At 39.2% G+C, this 24,786-nt stretch overlaps 1 protein-coding gene across 3 annotated transcripts in view; it reads left to right on the top strand.

Annotated features, from left to right (window-relative positions):
- adcy7 (adenylate cyclase 7) overlaps positions 1 to 24,786 on the top strand; it is a 102,282-nt gene that overhangs the window by 3,550 nt on the left and 73,946 nt on the right. The window lies entirely within an intron of this gene.

A 24,786-nucleotide genomic window follows, 5' to 3' on the forward strand; every position in this document is an offset into this window, starting at 1 on the left:
CACGCATGCAGTGCATAGACTCAGTCTGTGACAGTGACCTTGGCAGGAAATATGGGGAACCTCTACAGGAAATGCAAATGTGACTTCTTGCGGGTTTTTCTTTAGAATTTGAGTTGATGCAAACTGTCAAGCTGAGACACACACATGCTCTCTGTATGCGATACAGTCAGGATCTTTTTTTTTAAATAATTTTTATTTCTTTATTTTGCTTTGCTGCTATTTTTTTGTGTTGCAACATTTAGAAGAGTCGTTTATATTCCAGCAAGAGCTGTAGTTTGCTCCGCAGAAAAGCACAAGCTTATGTGTTATTTACAGTTTGTTTAGAAGGGATGTGTCAGGATAACCCTACCATCCCTCTTTACTGCTGAGTACTTTGCTTTTGTTTCTGCCCTCACAGAAAAAGGGCAGCTAGTTCTGTGCCGGTTAAACATGCTCATACACAAGCACACACACAGGCAGAGTTGCTCACTTAATAGGCATTTACTGTTGTTATCAGACCTCGTTATGATTTCTAAATGCTTCTAGCCACCTACAGTGGCCAGTGTCAGTCTTGCACCAAAACAAGTAGCAGCCCTTTCTGTAGCTCTCTCTGTCCTTTGTATTTTGTGTACTTTTTAAAATTTTTTTACATTATTGTGAACTTTTTTTGGCTTTTTTACCACCTTATGGACACAGACAACAACCGTTGTAGCAAGAGTAGGGGGGTGCAACCCAGGACATGTTACAGTCAAGGAGATTTTATGCAGCAGAGAAGTTGACTTACTGACGGTGAGTCTACGAACATATCACTTGCCCATTGCTGTGTGTGTTTACATCCCCCCGCGGGCGCTTGCAGACACTTCATGTGACGACATCCACTCCACAGTTGCGAGGCTGCAAATGTAACATTCAGAGGCCTTTACGCCATTCCTGGGGATTTCAATCATGTTGTACTGGACTCTACCCTCCCTAACTTTCACCAATTCAGCATTATTGATCTTCTGTATGCCTAGGTGAACAATATATACAGTGTCACCCCCCCTCCCCCTGTGCTACCTGTGCCTAGGCAAACCACTACCTCAAGCACTTTTAGGAAGTGGTCTCCGGTGGCAGAGTAAGCTCTGAGGGACTGTTTTGAGTCGACAGATTAGAGTGTGTTGCAGGACTTACATGGGGAGGACATAGATGGAGTCACAAACTGGCTGCCTAACCTTCTGCATGGACATTGTTGTTCCTGCAAAAACTGTACACTGCTTTTCTAACAACAAGCCTTGGATAATCAGTGATGTCAAGGACCTCCTAAATAAGAAGAAGAGGGCATTGAAGAATGGAGACTGGACAGAGCTGAAGCATGTACAGAGGGAGCTCAAAGTCAGACTGAAGGTGGCATACAGAAAGAAGGTGGAAGAAAGAAGCTGCATGGAGGTCTGGGATGGCAAAAAGGCCATCATGGGTTGTGAGAAGAGAAATAGCACAGCAGACAACGTTGTGGTGAGAGCAAATTAGCTTAACCACTTTTACAGATTTGACAACCCAGATTGTGCTGCAGCTGTTGCTACCTCTGCTACAACTGCATCTACGACCCCAACTCCTCCCCCTCACCTTCACCATCAGTCAGAGTAGTACCGACCTCCACACCCCCCACCATCACCACAGATCAGGTCAGAGGAGAGTAGAGGAGATTGTGCCCCCAGTAAAGCAGCCACTTCAACATGTCTTCAACTTGAGTCTGCAGCTGGGGAGAGCAACTTCACTGTGGAATACACCATGCCTCGTACCGGCTCCCAAGAAGACACATTCCAGTGAACTCAAGGACTTTAGACCTGTTGGACTCCTCAGGAAAGGGCAAAGCCGACTCTTTTCCCTGAGGAGGCTGGGGTCCTTCAGCATCTGCAACAAACTCCTGGTGTTTTATCAGTCTGTCATGGCTAGTTTCCTCTTCCTATGCTGCAGTGTGCTGGCGAGGCAGCACTAAGGAGAGAGACACTGGATGATTGGACAGACTGGTAAGGAAGGCTGGTTTTGTAGTTGGCATGGATTTGGACCCCCTGATATTAGTGGTGGAGAAAAAGACCCCGAACAAGCTACTGTCAATCATGGACAATAACCGCCACTTTTCCTCTTTTGTTACAGTCTATTGTTTATGTGTCTCTGTATCAGATCTATCTGCACGGGTAATACCCCTGCACAGGTCACTTTTTGCATTACCGACATGATTGACACTATATAGCTTTGAATTCTACTGAGCTACTTCTACTACGCATATTGACTGGAATCACACACAAGTGTTATTTTGCAATCTATGTGTGTACGTGAGTGTCAAACAAGTTGCTAAATGTTCCCTTTGGGATGAATAAAGTATCTTGCTATCAATCAGCGCTTATGATTTCTCCCCTTATCCTCTTCTTTCTGTCTTCGTTTCTCAATATTAATTTTCAGTTTCCCTCATCCTCTTTTGAGCAGGCTCTCTGCTCTCTCTCTCTCCCCTTCAGGCTTGAAATGAGGAGGGTTCTTCTTGGTAGACATTGTGCTAATCCTTGAACACTCGCTGGGGCCTAATCGCACTTATTAACTCCAATTCTGGTGCCTCCAGGTAGAGATCATTATCTCAGCATAATCTTTGTTGTGGATTTTACAAATGCTTGTCCTTTCCCTATTCCTGTGTATTGTGTTCTTTGTAATTTAAGCAAGTTTGCATATGAAAAAAATGCTTCCTCAAGGATTTTCAAATTTCATATTTGCAAAGATCAGGTAGTCTGTTTTTAGCTTCAAAAGTCATCTCAGAATCAGTTTTGACACAGTGCATTTGTAATACACTTTCAACAGCATGTGTCATGAGTGTTAAAGATGGACAAAGCCATAAAAACAACAAAACTATCAGTTGCCAAATCAGTGGTCAGTGATTCAGGTCACTTACTGTCATGTGCTACAGAACCACCAAGCTTTCCAGATTGTTTTTTACTTAGCTTAAGCTTGTTTGATCTATTTAAAGTGAAGTTAACCTAATCTTAGAACTTTAAGCGGTCTAGGCATGTGAGGCCATTGAGTGTAACGTGGACATGACCCTTGCTTTGGGTGATGCATCATCTTTCACTCTCTGGATTTCCTCTATATTGGGCAGTGAAATCGTAGGAGGCTTCCCTGCTGTAGAAGATAACAAAAACGAGTCGGATGCCGGAGGGACTGGCTCTCCAAACTCTCTCAGGGTTCAAAGGTTTCTATCACTGGCGTCATCAAACCTGCGAGAGACGCGGCTTCTCTGTTAAAACTATCCAATGGAATCTGTGCATAAGCATTTTCCATTTTTCTTTTCTTTTTTTCCCCCAATCACCATAGCTCCCTAACAGTTTGAAAGACGAGACTGCAAACATGTGAATTTAGGCTGCTAGTGTTTGCAACTTATACCTGAGAAAATATTAACTGATTGTTTTGATACTAGCCATGACACACACACTCACACACACAGACTCAATTTTTTTAAAGGTAAATGCTCTCATCCATTGCTCTTTATAGTAAGACATCATTTTGTGTGTAAAAGCTACTTTCGTATTTGACCTGAATTTGCTCACAGGGACTGTCTGGGAGTTCTTTGGGCGTGTAAATACATAGTAATTATCCCTGTTTTTTGAAGAACGGATTGCTGGTTGCTCTTCCATACGTTGAAGTGACTTTGGACAAGACACTGAATCTCCAGTATCTTCCTGTAGCAGCAGCGTACGTGGCGAGTACTTTGCGAGTACCTTGTAGCTTGTACTTTGGCAGCTGTGTCTGAATGAAAAGCACACTGCAGAGTGCTTTGTGAACCAAGATAAGGCAATGCTCCACACTGTTTCAACAAACTGTTTGCTATATGTTAGCAAATGATCTATCCCAAATGAGTCCAGCCTTACAGCATACCCTGATTTATAGTCTGTTTTTCGCTAAATTATTATCCTTTAAATATAGTCTATGGGTATTCATAGTATTTAGAGCAGGCAGCTAGGGAAGCCTACACTACTTAGAAGAAGAGGAGGAAGGTGGGTCAGCAATGTCTTTACAATTGGTATTTACGGAATATCTGTCCTTGTAACAGCACAGAAGTAAATTTCCAGCAGTTACATCAAACCATAAGACTAATACAAGGGGGATTTCCATTTTTTTCTGCTGGCAGATGTTAGGCTTAGCATTAATTTTGTTCCCATCCCACCTTACATACTATTTTAAAAGCAAAGACACCTCGTAGCTTGTCTCTTTTCAAACAGTGTGTCGAAGCTGTGAATGGTGCCTGGAGAATATTGATAATGGGGTGTCTGCCACTTGACTGCATGTGAATTACTTAGGGGACAAATAGAAGATAACCCTGGTTGCACTCGCCTCGAACAGGCTCTGACTCATGAAATAGTCTCCTTCGTATGTTAGCCTGATTCCAGTTTAAGCTCCTAAAGATGGACTACCCCCCCCCCCCCCCCCCCCCAATTACTGCACTGATCTTTATTTGTCTAAGATTATCAGGTCCTGTCATTAGTTTCTGTACTATTAAGACAGGATTGTTAACACTAAAGGGTCTGTGTCAGGCCAGTTCTGGGCTTGTAGTAGTCAAAGTTAGTCAGGCTCTGATACCATCACTTCAACTAGCTAATGTGTTGGTAAAGATCCCTGTGCAGGCCTTGATCATTTTGTTGAGACGTTGTGTTGATGGTAAAGTAAATGTTGCAGGGCTGAGCCTTACGTGTTTCCCGTCTAACTCAACCTCTGGTCATAAACAGCATTTTCCTATTAGTTTGCCACAAAATACATTATAAATGCTTCATGCCAAAGTTAGACAATACTGGTATAAAGGAGAAAAAAACAGAGGACTACGAGCATCTAAAAAGCTTGCCCAGGAAAGCTGTTGAGTGTGTGCACTCTTACTTTTGCTGTTTCGAGAGGATCAATGCAACTGAGATGGGATGTTTTTGGAGAGCTATTAGAGAAAAGCCTCTTTGCCCTATGTGTTTAATTGTTCCATTTCCTGGGCAACTTCCCCTCCCACAGGCCCTTTGTGAGAACACTCATAATAATCTGCTTTCAGCATTTTGTGATAAAATGTATTTCAATGTGTCTAAATATTCAAGGGTGAATCATTTATTTGTAACCAACAACTCACAAGTAATCATATATTCAGACTAATGAATCTTGCTTAATATTCCTGTAATGCACTGGGATGAAATGATGTGCTGCTGATAAAAATGCTTAAAGTGAAATGCATGCATATGAAATGACCTTGTGTCAAACTTCTTGATCAGATGCCATGACGCAATACCCTGCAGCCAACGTGAGCCGATGCTTGTGTCCTGTGAATTCTTGTTTGAGTGTGGACGGTGCAGATGTGTGGGTGTCTTGCTCTCTCTTTCTCCTCATTTCATTTTCAGTGTATTGTGCTTGCTGTCGTTCAAGGACATTATGTAATGCTTATAAGAGCACCCCATCTGGAGAAGTGCCATTAAAACTCAGAGTTTGCAGAACTCACTGCAGAAATGAAAAACTTACCTGTGAAAGACATTAACAACTAAGGACGTTGGAATTTACAGTACAGCTGCTCTACAGCTCTAAGGCAAAAATGGTCTTTGTGACTCTTTTGCCACCCCTTTGGAAGACATTTTTTTCTTTGCTTTTAATTAAATTAGGTAAGTGAGTTCATATTTGAATAATTTATGTTAGTATTATTTTGATATTGTGAATGTGACTCTAAATTTAAATGAATTTGGTAAATGTAATGTTCGTAGTCATTCGCTTTTCATGCTGGGCTGTGTTCTGTTCATCTTTTTTTTTTTTTTTGCTCTATTGTATGAGTATGTGCTTTTGCTCTTTCGGAAATGTGTAATGTTTACACATCGCAGGCAAGCCTGCAGCCCCTTGCTGCCTCAATAAGCCACTCATTGTGCTTGGCTGGTTGATAAGTTATTAACCAGGATTGGCTCTCTGTTGAAAAGAAGATCTTTGGTGCAAAACCTTTAAAATGAGCAGAGGGGAGTAGCTTTAGATAAAATTTGGCTGCTGTAATGAGCCTGTATAAAAGAAGGACTACAATGAAAATGTACTAGATAAGATTATCTATTTAGGATGTTCTTTATAAGCTAAAAATTGAAGCTCAGTTGGTTATGACTGTTATTTTGATATTTAGATGTCACTGATGTGCCTTAGCAGCCTAAATTTTTGACTATACATACATAAACATACTGATGCAGCTAGATTTGATATTTAGCAAGCAAATCGTAAAAAAAAGAAGAAGAAGAAAAAAAAATTAAATTTGGTGTAATTTATGGGCGCACTGCCACTGTTATCTGATGTCTGTCAGTACTGTTACAGTTCAAGCTCGAGTTGGCCATTTAATTGGACCACCGTCCTTGTCCCTGCATGCGTACTTGAGAGAGGAATCCATTTATGTTCAGAGTTATGCCGAAGTCTGTTCAATGTCACAACGTTGTGGATTATATGGGAAAAGATTCGAGACATTTTGCTGCTTCTAATTTTCCCTGTGGAAGATCGTCGATGTTTATCTCTGCAAAACAATGTTTTTTTTTTAGAGATGTTTCTGCGCTGATTCCAAAGCTTTACTGCTTGAGTGGATTCTCCTCGTAGTTCGTAAACTTTTCAACAGCTGTCACGATGAGCATGAACATGTCAGTGGAAAGGTTGTTTATAGACAGGTGCAGCTGTGGTTTTAATGCACACTATTTTTACTAAAAGATGGAACTTTTGAGCGTGTGCCTGGAGCACGAGAGCCTGGGCCCATGTGAGCCCAGTTGATCATCTGCAGGAATGATACAAACCCTTATCGCATTGTTTTCGTCCAGCTTTGAGAGCTTCACTTTTCTCTGGTTCCGGTCAGACATGACAATATATTTACATGCATTTTACAAGTTCGGCTTTGGTCTGACTAAACTTCTTGTCAGTCTGGTCCTGTTCAATCACTGCTGGCCCTATAATCTTATTCATATTATCTATAAAACACAAGTGGAACCTAAGAGACATTAGCAGCAACGTTCAAACAATCTTCAATGAAAAGAATGCAGCATTTCTCAGTTCTGCGTCTTTTCAAATCAGAGTCAGAGTTTTTGAGCCCATATTATCAGTCAAATAATAATTGTGATAAGATAAGAAGAGAAGAAGACTTTTCTTATAAGAAATAAGAAAAGTCATATATACATTTGTGGCTATTTGTTCATTTTTGGAAAGAACTGAAGTAGTTGGCAGATTTTCTTGATTTTATTTTTTTTTAAGCTGAATCAATGCAGCTGCCCGGGATGGAATCCTGGCTCAGGGTCCCTTGCTGTATGTCAACCCCTCTCTCTCTCCGTCCTCAAAGCCTGGTAATCGAGTGCCAGTAATTCATTGGTAGTCCTCATTATGGCTTTACTTTAGTGGGTTCAGATACCAGTGACAGAGAGCAGATGCTGCTAAATTGTGGCAAGGCTCTGTGCTCTCGCTAGCTTTAATTTTAGTCACTTTGCCTTTTTACCATTGTCGCGTATAACTGGGTAATGCTCGTTTAGCTAGTTGTCCCAGACATTTTGGCATTTTTTTCTCCATGGCCTTACAGATATTACAAACTGTAAGCTTTGGGCCCTCCTTACTCACGGTGGAAATCCTCCACATCCAGCAGTGTGTGTGAGTGCTGCTGACTGCAATGCTATGCGCATGATGCATTTACTTGAGTGGTCGGATAAAATGGATTTCTCTGAACCTGATCTTCTGTTCGTTGGTCATATCAAGTGAAGATGAAAATCAGTCAGTTCTGGTCATAAACAAGCGATAGCTGCCTCCCTTCTAACTTTGTCTTTAGCTGTTACAAATGAGCCCTTTGTTCTTGGTCTGCTGGCTTCACCCAAATCAATGATTTTTCTGTTGTCATAAAGCTTTGTAGGAATTAAAGTCCAAGTGAAGCTAATACAGAGATTTGAAAAAAATAATGAGCTTAAAATGTGCCAAAAGACTGACAGATTTGTTAAAACACTGCTACTGATGATCGTGATAGAAAGAGAGGCTCACCCTTCCCGCTCTAATCTCATATTACATGAACATTTACTGCTGCATCATTTGCACGACATCGACTCTACTCACTGTAAGCTGTCTTCTATTCAGTTATGTTCTATATGTAACTTTGTTCACTGCTGGAAAGTTTCTGAAATACTTCCAATCAGGGATGTGCATTTATGATTTTGCATTCAGACAGTTTGGTTTGATTAAACCAAATTCAGTTATGTTGGTCCAAGAGTTATCAACCAGTTACCTCAGCAGACATGTCCCAAGAAGCTTTGTACAGCAAACTTTGTCTTATGATTTTAAAACCATATTTGTATACTCGGCAGTTGTGTTCATGTTGGATTCTGTAGGTTGTGCCATATTTCTGTGGTATGACAAAGTGACCACAATATGTAGAAAAATAGGAGTTTAGGAAAGTGTCACACTGGTTGAAAATAATTATCAGCTGTGTTTGAAGCTTGATGATGCACAGGAAGTATTACTCATATATGTCATTATTCCGAGATGATTTTGTTCCACATTGAATTCCCCTTGTTTTCAAGAGGTTTGTGAAGTTTGTGAAGGTGTGAAGATGTGTCTGCACAGTAGGGACATAAGATTTATGGTACATTTATAAGAACAGCATTATCTGTTTAGCTTTAAATTTTTAAATTTTATTTCTGGCAAGAAATACGTTTATCTACTCACCGAGTGAGTAGATGAAGTGCTCCCAGCAGAGTGCCTGTGTAGAAATCCCTCCATTAGCTCTCCTATAGCCGCAAGTAGCCACATAACAGCACCTATGAGCTAACAGAGCTATAATACACGTTCGTTCATTCATTCTTCTTAAAGTATTGGTGAAATAAAGACAGATAATGCCTTATTTAGAGGCTGCATCGTCCCTACCCTGTTCACTCCGTTATATGGACATACGCCGATCGAGAGTTATTTAAATAGCTTCTGAAGGACACCGACGTTTGCCAAACTGTTCTCGGTGAGTAGATAAACGTATTTCATGTCAGAAATAAGGTCTTGGTTTAAAAATAACGGAGTTCCCCTTTAATGGTTGAATTTGACAAAGTTATTGTTTACAAAGGTAGCCACTTCATTTCACATTTGATCTTCTAATCCTATAGTTACCACAGTCTGAAGAGGATAAAGCTTCTGCCACACAAAACTCACCCATAGACGTGCACATCATTTGTGAAACCGTCTCCAGGGCCATCATTTAGGATGCAGTGATCCAGTGGTAAAATCTAAAGCTTTGGGCTCACATGTCTCACAGTCTCAAAAGACTAATAAATTATGAAATGGTTAGCTGGTGTATCATGTTTCTCACTGATTAAAGTTGTGGGAATGATCATTTGCCTCATGCACTTACAGCTCTCTCGTTGGATATCATGGATATCACTTTTACAGCTTGTAAGGAAATACTAGTACTCACTGAGTGGGAAAACATGTTCACACAAATCAATTTTAAACGTTTGGTTTATGACTGCATCTGTGCTTATCCACTCTAACTTGATCATTGTTTATTCAGACATCTTAAATTCAGTTGTTCCTTTCATAACAACATCCATCTTAGAACTAACTGTGCAGTGGGCTACAGGTTCCCTTTTTATGAAACTGTCTTCGCAGAGCTGTTAGGGAAATGAGTCATGGTTACCAAGGAAGTGAGATGCTGTGCGGCCAAGTGTATGTTGCAGGGTATGGTTTGCCTTTGCTTGAGCACTCTTAGAGCAGTGACAACCTACTTCCTGTTTTGATATTCAAGAGTTGTAGATTTGTATACCGATTTGTATATTAAGAGAGGAAATTAGAAATGTGAAGAGAGCGAAAAAGTAGGGGAGATGATTGTAGAAAGGTGTGCTCGTCATGTTGGCTCATTTTTTTCTTCAAGATTTACAACATGAAACAATCTGCTACAGACCAAGTGGCAGCCAAACATGGCCACATGTTGAAGTTTATTGCTTCCAATTTTGACGGTGTACCCCAAAACTTGTGGCAACCCATCCGTGTTGAAGTAATTTCAACCTTCAATGGTTGCATTGCTTTTAGCTGACAGGACACTAAACAAAAAGCTCTTTTTGTTCCTCTTTTAGGTGAAGCCTATGTGATGCAAGAGTGTGTCTGTCTTTATGTTTGTGTTGCGTTGCGAAGGGTCAGTATTTCTCAATGCAAGGTGTTCAGTGGAGAGTTGGAATATTATGATCAATGTTGATATTGCATCGGGATTAAAGGGCTCTAAGCTTCTTTGAGCAATTCAAGTACAGTTAAAAACAACCAAAAAAATCCAGGAGCTAACAGTGATGCCTTTCTTTTTGGTGGTTGTTCTTTATTTTTTTAAGTCTTTAAATAGTCTATTCATATTGATAGGAAATGCAGTTTTTAAAGATTTTCCAAAGCTGTTAATCATCAGTTTTCTAATTGACTAATCTTTACAATAAACTGATGAGATAATTGATTATAGCTAGTTGGGTATTTGTGTAGAAAACTGGGCCTGGACTGTTTTTTTAATCAAAGTATCGATAAGGTCTGTGACAAACCGTGACTTTGCTGCATGTCAGAAAGTGATCTTACAAAACACTTACAAACACAACTTTCTTTAAGTCTGAAATCTGCTTGAAGCCAAGCAGCTGCTTCAGTGCTGCCTCCTCCTGGCTCTGGTGCTGATGAGGGTTCAATTAAATTAAATTTTATTTATATAGCGCCAGATTACAACAATTGTCATCTCAAGGCACTTAAGTAATATAGTCCAATTCAAGCCAATTGGAATTCAATTAATTGTAATCATAATCCAATTAATTCATATAGAGCCAATTAAAAAATAATATCCTGGCTAAGGAAACCAACAGATTGCACCGAAACTTGTCTTCAGTCCAATCTCCCGTCCTGAGCGTGCCTGTGACGACTGTGGAAAGGAACGACTCCCTTTTAACAGGAAGAAACCTCTGGCAGAACCAGAGCTCTGGGTTACCAACATAAACATCCAATTGTCCTGACCTCATTAGCCAAAGGTACCAGTCACTTAACAGTTAATAGGTCAGGAACAGGGGAGTCCAGACACAGATCCAACCCATTTGTCATCAACAGACAAAGAAAGCTCAGCAGAATGTGCCATTACGGTTGCCAGTGCTATTCGGTGAGATTTGCAACCTCTTCTTCCAGTGGAGTCAGGTTGGTTACGGTATGCATTGTACTCAACTGCCAAAAATTGCTAATTTATTGCTAAGTGCTAAGTTACTGGCCTTGGTTTTAATGTAGAGTGAGGGCATTCCTGACAACAGTAAATCACTTATTTTGTATTGATCATGATTATTGTTTTGAATGAAATAGAGACAAGAGCTGTGACAGCTCATAGTGGCTGAAACAGCCGCAGGGAATGACAAGCTGAGCATTTTCAAATAAGTGTAACATGTCGTGATTCCAGTTCCCTTCTTCCTAATGATGAGAGAGTTACTCCTCATCAATATTTCAATGTGCTTGAATATATTTAACTGCATTGTTTTATATAATGGTGTATGCATTAAAAGTATTTGTGCTAAAAATAAAGCTTTACCAGGTTTAAAAAAATTTGAGTTGTACACCTGGACAGGGTCTGGTGCTACATTCAATGTGCTTCATGCGTGTGATGTTTGAAAATCAGTTTAAGGCGAGGAAGAAAACATGGTTGCCTTCAGGTTTGCTTTCTTGCTTTGCTTTTGACAATAAATGCTCATCAATAGTTAGATAAATCACTTAGCAGAAGGAAGAAATGAGCTGAAATGCTCTGTTAGGTGCATGTTCATTGATCAAGAATAACATAAACTATATATGTATACTATAAACTGCCTTTTTGAAATAATGTAAAAGTCAAGGTGGATGAAACTTACCTGAGTTACCAACATGAAAATCAGACTTGACTTTAGACCTGTGCCATTTTCTTTTCTGTCTTTTTTTTCTAGTCCCAAATAATCCATGGTCAACATCACCTCACGGTCTGTTGGAGGTGCCGCAGTAGCTTCTTTGCAAAGGTTAATACACAGTGTAGAATTGACCAGTTTGTAATTTTAACCATATTTTGAGCTTGGCAAATGATACTGAGCGAGCCAACGCCCACATGTCTGTCACTTTCCTTTAATTTGTCCACATTGCTTTTTAAAAATGTTGTTGTTGCTTTTTTAATTTTAGGAGGCTTCTGCTTGAAATATAAATGTGCTGTTAATAGTGTTCAAATCAATGGCGTTACTACGACTACTACTTTTTTCAGTCACAGGTAATCAAACTAATTACTGTGTCCATCGTTATAACACTGTTACTGTTACTGATAAAATGTGGCGCCTAACTTTAATAAAACTTTAAAAAGATCACTCAAGATGTTTCCATCCGATCTGACTCTGTCGGCCACAGGAAAAAGCTTTATGGTGAGGGGGAGGGGGGGCGGAAAACCACATAATTGATATTAATCGGCTAAGTAAGAGTGAACGTTCAGAGTAAGCCAAACAGAGGCTGAGATGGACAGATGTTTACACACCAATGAAACGACCAAGACATCCTCAGCAGCAATGGCAAGCCCGGATAATTCCAAGGTGGCTTTTTTTTAAATGGAAGTACAGACATTGCTTTTCCTTAACTGATATAAAGCAAAAATGTACACGTGAAATGCATGTTATTCAATGTTGGCATGAGCTATTGTAAAAATATCTACATTCAGTATTTGATTTTCTGTTTCATTCTTAATAATTTAACACAATTTTTAAGGCCATTTGACATATTTGAACATAAAAAAACTAACACAATAGTTGCTTTCCCTTCTATACTGAAGTAACCCAGTTACTAACTGGTAACTATAACTAGTTTATTTTTTAAAGGAACTTTCCCAACACTGATAATGTTAATGCATTTTCTAAGTAGCTCCTTCTAAGTAGCTCCTTTTTATTGCTTTTGTTTTTTTCTCAATAGCTTTTGTTAATAATGTATTGCTTTAGATTTTTTGTTATTTTAACATTTCTTTAGCTTCTCCCTTCTCTAATTGCTTTTTCAATTTCCATACTGCGTATTACTCATCTAAAGTACAGTTGCAAACTGCTGAGCTTCACTACTCACTTTAAGTTTATGCGGTAGTGAAGATAACCAATGGGCTGTTCTTTGACTAGATAGATTGATCTAGACTGAATATTAAACCTCTGCAGATATGAATTTTACCTTCCTCTGGCAAGAACTTGGTAGCATTGACAGTAGAATGCAAAACAGTCCTCTGTAGTCCATGGGAAGTTGGCCACTTTTTGGAGTTTTGGAAAAAAAATGCTGCAGCATTCATACAGTGCATATACACGACTGTGTAACCTGTTCCTCTCGTACCAATGTCACGCTTTGCATCTAAAAGACAGACGTCCTATTGTCAAGGCTTCCATATTGGTGCAAGAGAAAGGCGGAATTTGTGTATAAATCCTTCTCATTTTAGAATAATCAATTGGCAGGTATGGCGTAGTTCAGTTCCAGGTGAGCTTGAGGATGTGGCTGCAAGAACAGAAGGTGGCAATTGCACTTGAATGTACAGAATGAGGAGAAAATGAGGAAAACAGATGGAATAAGGAACGCAAAAGCAAATGGCAAATATAAAGTCTAAAGTGATAGCAGAAAGTATTTAGAACTAGAAAAAACAAACCTAAAAGGCAAATGCTATTAAGAAACAGCTAAAGGAATACAGTAATGTAGAAAAACAAAAGAACTGCATACAAAATAAAGAAAAACTTATTGAGATTAATGAAACACATTTATGTCTTTTTTATTCAATGTTTTCTTATTTCCAAGATTATCCTTTCATCGTAATATTTCCTCATTCGTTTTCTTTTTTTACAGATTCATTCCTTTTGAGCTATCGTTCCTTAAATGCGACGTCAGTACATTAAAAACTCGTGAAGGCACATTCATCTAACAAGTATACCTTAAGTTTATTTTAGGTATTGCATTTCCCCACCTTTGTTTCCTAATCGTACTTGGATTATTAAAAAAAAAAAGTAGGTGTGTAAGATAGATGAGTCACAGCTGGTTAATGTCAGATACATCACATATATAAGCATGTTGTCATGATTGTTCTTTGTGATAACCATTGCCCTTTGTTAACAGGATGAGTTCTTAACAACTGTGTCTGTACACAGCACAGAGTGAGACTGTGACTCATTTTTGGGATGAGCTGTAGTGAAACTCAAATTCCAGTTCCTTTGAGAAATCCTGCGAAGCAGACTAATGCTCAGTAGCAGGAACCTCGCCTTCACCCAACTCAGCCAGAAACTCTTCTTCCCACTTAACCACTGAAACCCCAGGAAGGGTGCTGCTGAATGAAAACATTCCTGCATGTGTAGCTGTGAACAGTGATACTTGCCTGCACATTCCTTGGCTCACAGTGGCACAACACTGGAGATGGTTTTTACAAACATGCAACTCTGGCAATGCTTCATACTGTCACGGACAAGACTTAAGAGCAGATCCAATGTAAAGATCCCCTTTAGGTGGTGTTCAGTGGCTCAAAAAAAAAATTCTATGCAGGAATATACATTTTAAAGGGGCTAACAAAGACACTCAGGGGATAGACAAGGATGCTATTATTCAAATCCTTAGCCACCATCCACTCTAGTCATCCATGGCTCTTAGGAGGCATTTGAGGTAATGAGATCCCTCTGTGCCCCGTCTGCGTCACTCCCACTGTCTGACCTCTTTGTTGCTGCGCAGTTGTAATTGAAGGCTTGGTAGAGTATGCCGTGCTGTGCAACACTTATAGCACATGCAGTCAGCATAGTTTTCCATGTTACACATGTATTATTTTCACTAGCGCAGCTATTCATCCAACACATCTGCAGGAGTTGCAAACCCTCTTCAGAGGGGGGTGACCATCAATTCAGATCATTTGTAATATTGTGCTTGTTCTGCCTTTTTGTGGAAATGTGTTACCTCTATTTGACCTAACAAACCTGAATTTATAGATCTGCCATATCTCAGTACCTGAGGACAAACTCAAGTTCTGAGGGTAGTGCTTTGATCAAAGGCAATAGCAGGAGTGTTAAAAAAAAAAAAAAAAAGGAGTGTACTTGCCGAACATGTCTGTTTTGTGGTGGAGGAGGAATTCCTTCCATGTGCTGCATTTAATGGATTAACAGATATACTCCAGTGGCCATGAAAATACCCGAGCAGTCTTCCCAAGTAGTATATATCGGTGAAAACATTTGAACTACCTAAAACTGAACAAATGTTCATCTAAAACTTTTTAGCAGTGTTTCTTTCTTGTGCATTGACTTCTTTGTGTCGTAAGTTAATTTGCTGCTAGCTGTCTTGCCATGGTCGGCTTTATCTCAGGTTTCATTCAAAGCTACCTGCAGACCAGCAAATAGCTATCGTGCTGGTCCTCAGTGTCATCCGGCTGCCTGTCTCGTGAGTCTCTCGCTCCATGGATGGACTGCAACTCTGAGGTGTGACTGCAGCATTCAACAGTAGTCCTTGTTCAGCTTATTGCTTTGAGCAGGAAGGCCACTCCACCCAGATCCTGCTGCAGCTGGAATACTGGGTCATATGAGAAGGGAAACGATCTTAATAACTGACACCAGCTGACAAGAAAAAATATTTAGTAAATGATACTATCATGATTGTTTTAATTCAAAGTAATTGTTAAGCAGTCTGAGCTATGTGTTACTTGTCAGCACTCAATCCAACAATACTGAGATATGAATTTTGTTTCTTACCTTTTTTCAATAGCAATGTTTGCTGCCCTTAAAGCCTATGCCAGAACAATGTTCTTCTGATCAGCCTGTTTGGAATTGTACAGACGGGGTATGTTTGACAACACTCAGGCTTTCTGTGTTTGGGCCATTGCCAGACAGCTGTTTGAACCTTTGTCGGAATTTTGATTTGTCATGTATCCACACCCAGTGTCCCCACCACTGTTTCTGTGGTGAAATATGTGAGCAGCATTCTTGGTATTGAGTAATATTTCTCAATGGAACTTTAGACTAAATTTATATATATATATATTTATATATGTGTGTGTGTATCACACTTCTCCTTATGCAATTTAACTGTGTCTGCATACAGTACAGCCCTTCTAAATGGATCATAATGGGCTCAAGATTGGATTTAGTCTTTCAAGTTTAGTGTCGTATGTCCAGTATTTTTTCAGGTGTCAGTGTTGTAATCTCTTTGAATTTAACCTTAACAAAACACTGAACCTATACCTTACATTGTAGCAGTGCTGTGGCTCTTACTTTTCCCTGGAGTGATGTACCTCCATTATGTGATGTCTTCATAAAAATGTGGCATAATAATGAGCAAGCCTTAAGAACATAGTGGTGATTTCACGACCTAACAGTTTTAATGCACATATACTCAGATTCTCACATTTTTGCCTTTCTTATGTAAATTGTCCATGTAAGTGTCATGGAACGTGTTGCTTCAGCTAAAAGATGATAATTTATGGGTGTGCAACAGGCAGTCTTGCTTCTTCAGCCTTGAATTACATATTTTGTCCTCTCTTAGAGACCTGAAGACTGCAGACTGTTGGAATGCGGCCAAAACCTCATCAGATCCTGACTCCAGAATAAGATATTATGGGATATGAAGTTTCAGGCTCGTCATAGAGTCACCCTGGGAATGTTAATCCTCTCAATCAAAAAGCCTTAGTTTAATGTCACACTAATGTACCTCTGTATTTGAACAGTACATTAACTAGTATGAGCATAACTTTTTACTTTTTTAGGCTTCTGTAAAAGCTGTGTGGGAACTTGTGGTCCTATCTGTCTCATGCTGTGTAACACCAAGCATGTTCTCTCTACCGCATATTGAAATGTATTCAGGATTGCTCGACACTGTATGTGTTTGGAATTATTTGTTTTTAATACCCTGAAACACTGCAAAAAAATGCATGCATACAAAATAATGACATGTCATAATTTAGGTTACTCCTAGTAAATTTCTTTTAATTTAATACTGTCTAGATATCCAGATATCCGACATTTATGATCACTGTGGGATGCACCTAATGAAAAACAAGCACCTCTGTACAGTACACACACACACACACTCACACACACTTACTCATGCACATGTTCAATACATCTGACAGAGTGCTTATCACCATAATTCCCACTGATACTGTGCAATATACAACCCCAGTTTGGGAGATAAGATTTGAATAAAAAAAAGAATAAAATTATTTGCAAATCTCATAAACCAGTATTTTATTTACAATAAAACATGGAAAACATATGAAATGTTAAAAGTGAGATATTTGACTATTTGCTCTCTGTGCTCTAATATGAAGATTTATGAGATTTGCAAATCATTGCTTTCCGTTTTTATTTGCATTTTACACAGTTTCCCAGCCTTTATGGAGTTTGGGTTGTAATTACAAATTGTTTGTGTGTCATGTAAATCCCTGCTGTTTAGGAGCCATTAACCTTCATTTGCTTTTGACATGAAACAATACCTAACCCTGTTGAACAAACAATCATGGACGAATATTGAGAATCTGAAATACATTTACAATTTCAAGTATATATACATGTAATGCAGCTTTGCCTGAGAGTGCAAAGTTTAATGGAGTGTTAAAGCACTTTTTGTCAACTTTCTCCATAAATACGAACAACACTTATGCATAAACCCCTGCTACTGAACATCCTGTTCCAAGGCTGAGTGCTTTCACAGAGAAATACATTTTGTTATTGTGTAGTCTATCTTATTTCCTCTGTGAACCAATTACAGAGATAAAGGACACATCTCTTTCATGCAATTCTATGATAGGCAGATACCTTTCAGCGTTCATGCCACAGGATGCACGTCAGACATCACAGGTGACAGAACCTGTGGGGTGATTTGGTACATCTCACACATAGGGTCTCTGTCTTAATGATTATGTGGTAATGATAGGATGACCTCAAACTTATGTATTTGTGCATTAGTGTGCAAACAATTTTTTGTTTCAATAGTATGATGTGTTTAAAGGAACTCCATACTCCCCAACAACATGCTGTTTGACAGAAGGATTCGGCAAATGCAACATACACTATGAATCATGAACACATTTATGAGATGTAAAAAACACATACCAGATAGCCTTGTCAGCAGCCAGAGCTATATAGTAGCCTGAAAAATTGCCATAATGATGGTGATCGGAAGATTTGTATAGCTGAGTACACAGCTCTCTACTGTACTGGCAGCAGATGTTGAGGTTTTCTCTTTTGAGTGGTAATGCCAGCAGTGAGCTGGTTGGCGTACTAAGGAATAATTATGGTTTCCTTATTGATGTTGGTGGTGGTGCAGACAGGGGCCGGGCATACAGAGGGACCCTTCTGCTCCACTGTTATAGGATGGAGTGTGGCATGTTATGAAACCTGAAACGGGACAAGGCTGGCTACACCAGCTGGAAACAATGGTCCCTCTCACTGTGGTACATTCTTTCCGTTCATCTTTTTTTCCCCTCAAGCTTGTTTGCAAATTATAGATTTTTTGGGAAGAAAAAAATAAGATTTCCACCAAGCTTATCTTTGACTGTGCATGATTATAAATTACATTTTGTAACATGAAATCTTTAAATGAAAATACAAAATTTAAATAGGTAAAATAGGTGGTTAGGAATACATACATTGTTCAGACTATATTAACACACTACAAGAAACCAAATGATCCGAGTTTAGCAGCAGACTATGTTGGGTGGAAGATTTGTATTGGAAGATTTCTGCCCAGGTTAATATGGGAACACATCAAACAGGAATCCCTTAAGGAAGCACTTTAGGTCCCTTCCTTTTGAGTCTGTACAGTATTGATCCCTCAGAGGTGTGTCCTGATATTGGCTTTCAGATGTACGCTGAAGACACCGCTGCTTTTGTTTCTGGTAAAAAGCCGCTGCAAAATAGCTATATAAGCATCAGAACAGATCTGCAGCAGTTGTTGCCAACAGCTTATTTACAGTTTACAACTTTGCAGTTGTTGGGGAGGGGGGTATGTATTATTTAACACTGGTTGGTTACTTTACTTTACTTTTCATGGTGAATGAAAAGTTAAATGAAAGGCATTACATTTTACTTATGATTTCTTGCAGTCTGATTTAATTGCAGCCTTTTGTAACTTCCCTCAAAGCAAAGTTAGAAGTTGATAGTGTATAGATATCATACAGCCCTGCTTTAATTGAATTGGCACCTTCGAATTTAGAATATCAGCAGAAATGAATTAATGTATCGAATATGTATAGGCAGGATCTTTAAATAAAAATGCCCAAATAGACTGTCTGCTACAGTTTCTGCTGACAAAATACCAAGATGATCTGTCCTATTATCAGCCTATTGCAAGTTCTTTTCACAGAACCAAAAAGGCGACATCACAAATCAAAGAAGGGCATAAAAAGGCTAGAGGCCCCCAAAGGCTCCAAAATAAGCCAGTCTTTTAGAGATAATACTGTATGTTCAGAGAAAACCAAAATAGACCTCCTTTGAAATGCATTGCGTTCATTTATTCAAACAAGTCGAATGAAGCTTGAAATTGAAAAAACAGACATATAGTAAAACATGATGGAAGTTGCGTGGGACTGCTTTGCCACCTCTGGTGCTGCAGGCATCAAATGTATCGAGGGCACTAGATCTGAAGATTACCAAGACATTTTATAGCAAAATGTGCCCCCATTGAAAACATTTGCCATCAATACAGCGCCAACTTAGAGAAACGTGATATTTGCACATGTGCAATTTGAGCCGTTATCAATACTGGTATAGGAATCCTGGCAGAAATCACAGCTCCGAGGACATGTGTATTTGTATTTTATGCACCACATTTTTGCTCAGTAACTTTCAGCAGTTTATCAGGATGTTCTGATTACATACAATTTCTTGATTTACATAGTTGTACGAACATTTTACAAATTCTGTGCTTGAAAATGTGTGTGGCATGCAGACTTTTGTTTGAGAATAATATGAGAAAATGTGTGTGTTTGCTGCTAATGTGGAGGATAAAATTCATTACTTAAATTAGTAAAATTCCCTGCTCATGCAAGGATATTTGATTAATTGTAACACAATTTCAACTCAGGCTGCTGTTAACATCGGTCCCTGGACCCAAATTTGAAAACACGTGACGTGGTGTTTTAACTGTCCAATAACTGAAAGGTTGGTGGTTTGATTCCCACGCTTGCTGCTCAAAATAGACTGGACTGACAGCTGGAAGGGTGGCAGTCCACCTCTTTGCCACAGCCAAGGTGCCCTTGATCAAGGCACCATATCCCCATGCTCCCCAGGCACTGTGATTGGCTGCCCACCGCTCCAGCATATATGGCATCTGTCTCCATGAGTATGTGACCCTGTGCATGTGTGCATTCAACAGGTGCCAGCCTGGATGGGTTAAATGCAGAGGAGTCATTTTGTGTGACACGACAATAAAAGTAATCTTAATCTTTCCAAACTCAATGTATATTTGGGTGATTTCGTGCTCAGGTTTTTGGAACTTTTATCTTGTTTTAAACTTTGAAGTAATTCTTGACCATGGACTACATCCAGATTCTTGACTTTTCCAACATCGCTTATTTGAAACATCCAAATACTGATTTGGACATCCATAACCTTGTTGTTTCAAAGCACTGGGGTCAGTGCTACATTTAAGCATAACCCAACTAACTGATAAATACAAGCATTTTCTGAGCTTATCATTTTGTGTGACTTATATTATGCGAGAGTGCAGGTGTTTTCAAATCAAAACCGCACATGAGCAGGAAATGACTTAGACTAATTCAATCATTGCTATTTCAATATTGGATTTGTGTCTTGGCTGATATGTTTAGATTTAAACTCTGCGTTTCTTTAAATCAATAAACTCCTCTTCAAACTGCTGTTTGTGTCAAGCAGAAAATATAAAATGTGGCTCACAGTACACAGAATATAAGTGCATGTGAAATGTTTAAGTCGTAACAGCCAGCTTCCGAGTACATAGTGCTCTTGCTTGCACTTCCTGTATGTATTATAAGCAATGGCATTTAAAGCTTAAATCACTACTGAAATAGCATCCTGATAATATTGTTAGGTATCAGCTGTTCCTTCTGGTGAATGTGGTTAATTCAATACCAGTAGACAGTACTGGGAGGAGAGGAGAGATGGGAGAAGACAGGGAACCGTAATCTAATCCATGTGTGCATTTCTGTACATACATTTGTCATCTGTTTATGAAGAGGCTTTTGTATAGGCCAGCTCCTGCAAGATTACATTTGCAGTCTTAACCCCAAGCTAGTCTGATGGGGTTATAGTTTGTACTAAAAGCTGACTGACGCAGTCTTTATTGAAATTAATGATTTGAACATTTTTGTTTAACATAATTGCATTTTGCATACAAAATCTATACCCATACGTATAAACTATGTTGAATGTCGGCTTTAGCATTTCTAGATTTGCTTCTACGATATTAAACAAAGAAAAAAAGGACAAAATAATTATTACATTATGTAGACATTTTAATAACGTTTACATCATTTTTCTTCAAACACTCTTTAGAAAATGATTTGCAAAAGGATGATTGTGAATACTACAGGGCTGCTTTCAGAGACGCGACTGGTGATGTGAAAATATTTATCCCATTTTTGGTGCTGGAGCCAGTGCTTTGTTGTACAAAACAGAAAGAATTGGCACTAAATTGGGCTCTTGCTAACTGGGAAAACTTCTCATCAACACGACCCCCCCTCACAAGGCTAGCAAGACTGTAGGTAAAATACTGTATTTTGTAGGGAAAAGAAAACTCCCAAAGAAGTTGAACTTATATTTGGTCATTCCTCTTCCCCCATCACCTTTAACCCTGGATCTGTGCGGCATGGGCTGGGAAATGTGGCCCTCTTTTCTTTAAGAGAGGTCACTCTTTGTCCCCCTTTTTTTTTCCCAAGCTTTCTGAATGCCAGCACAAAGGCGACCATAAAAGCAAACTAATTTGCTTTGGAACAAGACCTGTCTGTTTAGTGTCTGTAAAGGCTTTGGATTAGATTAAGGTTTGGTGAAGTTGGTAAGTGAGGTAACTTCAGGTTCAACTCTGGGTTTTCAGTGTTATGAAGCTGGTTCACATGTTGGGATGATATCCTCATGGCGACTTATGCAGGAAACCTAACCCGCTCTGCAGCAGGTTATGTCCTAGATCAGAGATGAATACCTGTTAAAGCACCTGCTCACGACCAATTATCTTAGAAAAGGCCTTAGAAAAATGACAGCTGATATCCTTGTTTTGCATTTTACAGCCAAGATGACATAATGTCATAATTACCTAAACAATCATGTTAAAAACACAAAAGCAACTATAAGATTTCCACTGCTGATAACTGAAGTCATCTACCATAAATCAAGAAAGTAATTGCTTTAATTTATTATGCCTCATGTATTTCCTAAAGAACCTCCAGATAAGTTGTTGTTTTCCTGAGCGCTCCACCAAAAGAACAAGTCTCCGTAACACTTCATCCACCCTTTTGTTTGACGCTCGGGCCTTTACGTTCCTGCATGCCAGAAACAAGCGCATGTTGACGTCAGTTGGTTTAGTATGGTCGCTGTTGGAGAATTCAGTGATGCCAGTTCACAAGAGTGCTGTGTGATTCCCTCAGCTGCCAAGCTTTTAGAATGAAAATGTTCAGTGTGGCACAGTGTCTGCCCTGCTTGCTGAAAGACTCTGCTGAGGCGTACAGCTTTGTTAGTTCTCTCAGCTCAGTCCTGCACCACAACCACAGGTCAGATGGTGTTGCTTTTTTCTTCTTGCCATGGTAACCTTAGAGTTTAAGCATAAAAAGAACAGTCAGGGCCTGGAGCTTTAACATCTGCCAAATCAGTGTTCTTGAAATGTCAAATGATCGTGTAAAGATTAGACAATCCCTTAAATAGTTGATTTGAGAGCATTTTAAATCAAGTTTTGACTTGATGTGCTGCAGGATAGGTTAGAGGCATCATCATCTCATTGAATATCCTTTACTTAAGTATTGTGTAGCCTTTTTTACCTGCTGGTTTACCAGTGTTCTTCTTTAGAAACAGTAAGAATATTTATTTATTCAGAACAGGGCTTAAACATCACTCTGATGAAGTGGATGATGAAGTAAATATGTAAGATGAAGTCATAAATTCACAGGACAAAGAAGAATCATTCATTCAGTCGCCATCTACTATAGGTTTTCCCTTAAAAACATGTGCGATCTGAACTATTTCTGGTTTTAAAATGCTTCATGTGCTCAATCTTAATTGCTCCCTTGTCCTCTAAATCATATTCCTTTTGTGTTTTTACTTGTCTTTTTATTGTTTACCTATCAGGTGTTACCCCTGCTATCTTAGATGTCCAGGCCTATCAAATGAGATCGTTAACATATCTGAATGCTAATATGCATGCAGTTAGAAAAGTTATTTTGAGTAAAAGTGCACAGCAGTTCTATGGCGTAAATGATACCCCTATTATAAGCAGCCACTAAACTCAGGCTCTCCTTCTTTCTGACCAGGTGGATTTTATTGATGGAAGTGGAGGGCATGATCCCCCACCACCCCTACATGCTTTGTTTTACCTCCCTGGTTGCCCTGTTCCTTTTACAGTCTCCCATCAGACTGTCGGTAGTCCATTATTTGAGACTGGGAAAAGCAGGCTGCTGTTGTTCTGTCCAGCAGCAGCTTTGGAAGGGAAATTTAAAGGTGGTTGTAAAATGCCTTCGATTCAGTCATTACTCTGATTCTGCGGCAAAGCATTTTATCACTAAGAGTGACCCATTGCTTCCGATGCATCACCAGCACAGTGAGAAACAGGTGTACTGTCCTGTTTTTTTGCCTTCTTCTTTTTCTCTTCCTTTTTTATGACAGCATCTGTTGCAGTTGCTATATTGGAGACAAACATGAGTCCACAGAGCACGTACAGGAAATGAGGTTTCTATTGACAGCAGTGCGAAGTTTCTATTGAGCTTTAAGCCAGTGTCCTGTCTTGTCTCCCAAAATTAATGCATGCAACTCTTATTTTGTTAGAATTGGACTGCTACATGCATATTCAGTCCTCTTTATTTTACGCTGTGATCATTTATAGTGGACTTTTGGCAGGATTTGTGAGTTTTGGGCTGTTTTAAAATCAGCTTCATTGCTAAATCTTTGTTTACTGACTGTGATGTCCAGCTGTAGTTCAGTATTTTTATGAGGACCTCCTGCTGTGCAGCCAAAAAGCTTTTTAATTACTATATAAGCAATAACAGCAGTCCATGTCTATTGTGTATGTTTTGATAGAGCTTATCAGACATCATCCCTCAGACTCAGTATTGGAAGTACAACACGACCCTCAACTCCACAAGAAGAAGACCTTTTATTCATAGAAAGATAGAAGATGAATCACAGTTTTTGTTTTGTGTTTACTGTTGGTTTCTCATTATAATGGGAAACATTATGAAAATTTAAAAAAGTTAAAGTGTTTTAATTGTTTTTATTGTTTGTAATACTTATATATATAATATAACCACAGATGCTCACTATCAATTCTTTTTAAAGCTGGATATCCTTCATTTTGCTTAAAACCATGAGCAGGTGAACTTGGGCAGTCTTAGAGGTTACAAGCAATAGTAATATATCAGCTGCCTATACACAAACCAAATTCACCTCTCTTTGGCTTGTGTGTCTTATTACTATAGCCACATACGCGGACCTGTCTTGTTTGTTCAGCTGGCCAAACAGTTATTTGGATGTTCCTTCCATGACACATAAGTAACTGTTCCTATTACCAGTGAAGTCATGGTTATGACTGCTTCATGTGAAAGTTGTGGCAGTTATGAGCCAGCACATAGACAGGACTTTCTGGAATTGCGTACTTCAGATGTGAAAAAAACTCATACTCATCGAG

This window comes from Leuresthes tenuis, unplaced genomic scaffold (assembly GCF_036924035.1).
Source record: "Leuresthes tenuis unplaced genomic scaffold, fLeuTen1.0.hap1 SCAF_2, whole genome shotgun sequence".
Classification (NCBI taxonomy): Eukaryota; Metazoa; Chordata; class Actinopteri; order Atheriniformes; family Atherinopsidae; genus Leuresthes; species Leuresthes tenuis.